The sequence below is a fragment of the Urocampus carinirostris genome, chromosome 2, assembly GCF_059441175.1.
Source record: "Urocampus carinirostris isolate Australia breed hairy pipefish chromosome 2, RoL_Ucar_1.0, whole genome shotgun sequence".
NCBI classification, from domain to species: Eukaryota; Metazoa; Chordata; class Actinopteri; order Syngnathiformes; family Syngnathidae; genus Urocampus; species Urocampus carinirostris.
The window spans coordinates 6,091,760-6,097,458 of record NC_142350.1 but is presented as its reverse complement, the minus strand read 5'-3'; the positions used below and the strand labels follow the sequence as shown (position 1 = coordinate 6,097,458).

Below are 5,699 nucleotides of genomic sequence, written 5' to 3'. Positions count from 1 at the left end.
CACCTCATTCCCTATTAACACACACACACACACACACACACACACACACACACACACACACACACACACACACACACACACACACACACACACACACTTTGGGCCCATCAGGACCCCTCCCCATGACCTGGCGACCTAGGCGCCATGGCAACCCCCTGACCCATCCTCTCGTTGCTGTGGTAACAACCTTGGATGGAGCTCGTTTGACCACCGCGCACACAAAACCGCTGGACCCGCATAGACCCCCACCACCCCATCTCTCCTCCCCCTCCAAGGCGAGGCGAAGCGATCGATATTCTATCACACAGAACAGTGGAGCGAGAGAGAGGAGGCCACGGGCCAGCCAGATTACCGGGGGGAGGCGAAGGGTTTGGGGGAGGCGAGGGGTTTTTGACAAAAAAAACGAGGCCAATATGTGTGTGTTTGGAGAAGAGAAGAAAAGGTTTTAGAGGAGGTAAGAAATGGAAAGATGTGTGAGTGTAATCATGTAGGGAGGATATTGAGGTGTGTGTGTTTGGCTTTATTTATTTATGTTCAAATTTGTTGTACTCTATAAAAAAATAGCTTCAATTTCCATCATTTGCGTCCAATTTTCTGCACTCACCTTTGAACACAAACATGTACTCATCCTTCTCTGCTGAAGATCAAGAATATGTTCAAATTTGTCCATCTCCGTGAAAAGGAAGTTTCAATTTCTGAATTTGTGTCCAAAGTTTAGAATTAGAACTTTTGCTCAAATGTGCCAGAATCTGTGACAAAAACATCTTCAATTTCCATAATTCGGGTCAAAATTGAACACAAACAGGTATTCGTCGTTCACTGCACACGATCAAGAAAATGTTTAAACGTGTCCTACTCTGTAAAATAATTTGCTATGATTTCTATCATTTGGGTCAGTGTTACCGTTTTCATCTTTAAATACAAAGCAGTATTCACGATTCTTTGTGGAGGATCCAGAATATGTTCAAACGTGTCCTAATCTGTGAAATAAATTAGCTTAATTGCAATCATTTATGTCCGATTTTCCGTACTCATCTTTGAACACAAACATGGACTCACCGTTATTTGCAGAGGATCAAGAGTATGTTCAAATGTGTCCTACTCTGTAAAGGAATTGTTTAAATTTTATGATTTGTGTATGATTTTCTGTACCAATGATTTAACGCAAATAAGTACTCACCATTCTTTCAAACGCTTAAAAATGTCCAAATTTGTCCTCATCTGTAAAAAAAGACGCTTTAATTGCTATTTTTGCCAGATTTTCTGTATTCGGGTTTGAATACAAATATGTATTCACCATTCTTTACAGAATATGAAGACTATGTTTAAGTGTGTCCAAAAATTGCTTCAGTTTCTATCATTTCTGTCACACTTTCGTTTTTCATTATTCAGGAAAAAGCAGTACTCATCATTCTTTGTAGAGGATCAAGAATATGTTCAAATTTGGACTGCTGTTTAAAAAAAAAAGTTTTCTATTCCATAATTTGGGTCTGATTTTCTGCACTCATCTATGAACACAAACGTGTAATCTCCATGTACTCTATAAAAAACTAACTCAGATTTAAATAATTTGCATTTTGTTTTTCTGTTCTCATCATTAAATTCATTATTAGAGGATCAAAAACATGTTCAAACATGTACCACTCGGTAAAAAAGAATCATCAATTTACATAATTTGTGTCCGATTTTGTCCTACTATTAAATAGGAAAGGCTTAAGAGTTAGGACAGAAGTGTCCATTCTTTTTTATGTACATACAGTCTATATTTATTCTGGACATATTTTAAATCCTCTGCAAAGAATGGTGAGTCCATCTTTGGATTCAAAGATGAGAACAAAAATCTGCACCCAAATTATGGAAATTGAAGCTAGTTCTTTACAGAATGGGAAACCTATTCTTCATGCTCATCTTTGAACACAAACACACACTCACCATTCCTTGCAGAGGATCAAGAATACAAGCACTATGTACATTTCCCTGAGACTGGTCCTCGTTACCTAATCATTCATGATGTCTGGGGTCACCATGGCGACGGGAATTGACACACGGCGACCTTGTGGCACGGCAAAGCGTGCCGTATTCAGGGAATTGTGTATGTGTAAGAACATGGGGGGAATCAAGACAGAAGAGGTGACCTATGTCCTCACTTAGAGATGTGTGCAGCACCACTCACTTGCTCTGTGAGCCTTGTAATCGTATTCATGAAACGCACACACGTGCACGTGAGCGTGCACAGAAGCAGTGTGAAGTCAACGTGTCCAACCTGAAGCTGCTACTCTCACCGGTTTCTTTTAACACATCCACAAAGCGCTTTCATCCGCCTTGGCTACTCCTTTTCTGGTTCGGAGAGTCGGAAAGAAACTTTGGTTGTGTATTAACGGGCATATGGAATTCTCACTTTTGTCTGTGGGTTTGAAAATAGTGATACCAATAACACATAAAGCCTGTATAAATGTTAGGGGCGCATGATAACTGTTTTTTCTACAGATACCGGTAACATATAAAAGCTTGCTGTCACTTCTTAACCTAATACAAGTGCTCAAATTATTCATGTGGCTAAAAAAAATATATCACTCATTCTTTTCAAATGGCATTGACTTGACTTGACTTAGCTGTTCACATAAGAAGTTAAAAAAGCGATTGGTAAAAGGTGTCTTGGGTCCTTCTTTTGGCTCTTGTGAGTACATCTGGCTAATAAATTACACGCTTAAGGACTTTTAAGGTGAAGTTTTGTAGATTTCAAGATTGAAGATTTGCATTTGTAAAATTGAATGGAGGGAAAATAGTGACCAATCAATTCATAAGCTTACAAATGCTACCATGTCACATAGCTGAAGGTAAATACATCAGTAACTTTCCCGTTTGCAGCATTTTTTGACATTTATACAAAAGAACTCTGCTCGCATCTTGTTTTGAAACCATTATTCACACAGAAATGACGGTCATAGTGAGCCTCGGTGAACTAATGTTTTTATATCATTAAATGTCCCACAGTAAAATAAAATGCGATTAAGAATTCACGTATTTGGAGAGCGAGTTAGGCGGTTTTGTTGAATTTTGTCTTAAAATGTATATGGTGCGGCTCTTGTCCCCCACAAAAATCAAAATACTTTGCTTTCATGGCTCTTTCAGTCAAAAAGGATACCGACCCCTGAGATCGAATAAATTAGAATAAATAAACAAATGCTTTATAGGGCAAATGTAACGTTTGGCCAATTACACCTGTAGAGGTCTAAAAAATGAGTAAAAAACATTCAAATATGTACACTGTAGTTTGTGTTTGCAATAATCCGTGGTCTGTGCAGCCCTTTGTGACTCCTCGTGATTAAGGACAATACAAATTAACATGACTTGACTTGACTTAATACAGAAAGCTAACACATTGTGTCTCTATTACTACACCTGTTTACAGACAAGGTTGGGCAGCTGTCAACCTTAATAAATTAGCTGTCAATCTTAATAAATCGGCATTTGCGCACAAAACACATGCAAGAGAGTAACAAAACAAAACGGTCAAAAAACAGAACTCAATGTACTCGCTAAATTCAGGATTGTGCTTACAATCGCAACAGCCTGAGCCTTACGACTGTTCTTAGCCAAGCTCTCCAGTGCCTCTTAGACATTATGAAGAGGTAGAGAGGAACATGACCAAGTTGTGCTACTACTTGTAAGGTTGGTTGGTTGGAATCCTTAACCACACGGGTCATAAAGGCACCCTTTTCTGTAGTATGTCTTGGGCAAGTACAGCCTGGGGGTGCCTATCCCTCCCCAGGCCGACATATGTTTTCACCCAGTATTGAATAGGGGACCTTTCAAATGATAGGTGAATGTGCTAACCACTGCACTGCGGAAACATTTGTATACAAACTCAAAATAATTATGGCCAAGCTCTCCAGTGCCTCGCACAAATTATGAAACGATAGAGAGGAAACACAACCATATAGGAAATAGAATAAATTATGGTTGCGTTCTCCAGTGACTTGAGCACATTATGAAGAGGTAGTGGGGACATCACCAAGTTGTGCTATCACTTTAATAACAAATCTAAATAAGTATAGTCAATCTCTCCAGGGCCCCACGCGCATTACAAAGAGGTAGAGCGGAGACACGACCAAGTTGTATTATTACTTTTATAGAAAATGAAAATAAGTATGGTCAAGCTCTCTGGTGTCTTGTGCACATTATCGAGAGGTGGAAAGAAGACATGACCAAATTTTGCTACTACTTCTATAGAAAAATGTCATTTGTGTCAGTTTTACCGTTTTCATCATGAAATACAAAGTATTCACCATTCTTTGTGGCAGATCTAGAATATGTTCAATGTGTCCAACTCTGTAAAACAAATTAGCTTGATTTCCATCATTTAGGAACATTCACGTTTTAATTTTATTAGAACAATTAGGGTCCCCTGATTGAATATCATACCTTGGGTCTTTTTTTCCCATTGGGACGTCATATTTGGCCGCTAACAGTTTATCAATTATTAGCCAGATATTTAACGCGCGTCCCCCAAAAATATATACTATTTCCCATTTCTTTTATCTTTAACTTATTTCTCTAGAAAAAAGATAATATGGTTTTGCCAATTTAAAAATGTATTTAATTCTGAGGTCAGGAGAAAAACTTGAGTGAGCAGTGAATTTTTTCAGTAACATTTTTTCATGAGAAAATATCCAGGAAAATACTTAAAACCAGGATGAGTGTCAATAAAGGCCCATTAAAAAAATAACAGCCATTAAAATGTATTTCTCAATGTCTTGAAAAAGAGACGCCAGACAACCGGGGACATCCGTAACAACTGTTCACAGCGTTTATTTCCATTGTCATGACACCAAAACGAAACCCAAAGACTTCAATCGTACAACATTTTCGTCTACTTGTTTTGTGAGTGACCTTTGCATGATTTTTTGTTTTTTGACATTTTGAAGCCATTTCCTGGCGCCACCGATTAAAGTCATGAAACCAGGAGATTATTTCTATTTTTCAGGACACACAAAGATTGATTGAATTGTTTTCAAAGACAAAAAGGAAGGGAGGGAGGAGTGTGCAGCAGGAGTGGGCAAAATGTTGGTTGCTTGTAACATTAGATCCATGAATATCTTGTGGTGTTGTTCTTATAAGTTTAAATTTAAGGACAGCTTTTGGAAAGCATTTTAAAAGAAAACATGGCACTTTTTTAAATAAAAGGAAGGTGCGCATATACTTAAAATGTGGTGAATCTCAATTGTCAGAAAAAATATAAATGAGCATTTAAATTAATTTCTTATTTACAGAAATACGTATGAAAAAACCTGGCCTACAAACCAAGCTAACTTTTTGTTGACAATATTTTCAGACCAATCTTTCCTGTTTCCCAAATCAAATTTGGCCCTTGAGCACCACCTTTTACCCACCCCACGAGGTTTTTCACGAGGATGGCTGGTGTTGTTCACAAACAAGACAGGCATCAACACATAAGGAATAAATGGGGGAGCCCAAGGACGGGGAAGACAACAGCAGAGGGGGGAAGAGGATGATGAGACAGTGTGCTTTGTCAATATGATTACAATCGTACACCAATAATATATATATATATATATATATATATATATATATATATATATATGTATGTATGTATATATATATATATATATATATATATATATATATATATATATATATATATATATATATATATATATATATATATATATATATAT

General features: G+C 37.4%; 1 long non-coding RNA gene across 1 annotated transcript; it reads right to left on the bottom strand.

Annotated features, from left to right (window-relative positions):
- Positions 1-795: 795 nt before the first annotated feature.
- LOC148370800 (uncharacterized) lies at positions 796-1,222 on the bottom strand. The gene is made up of 3 exons (XR_015849608.1): positions 1,181-1,222; positions 1,060-1,103; positions 796-980 (listed from the first exon to the last, which is right to left on the bottom strand). It is a non-coding gene; the product is annotated as an uncharacterized LOC148370800 (long non-coding RNA).
- Between the last annotated feature and the right edge of the window lie 4,477 nt (positions 1,223-5,699).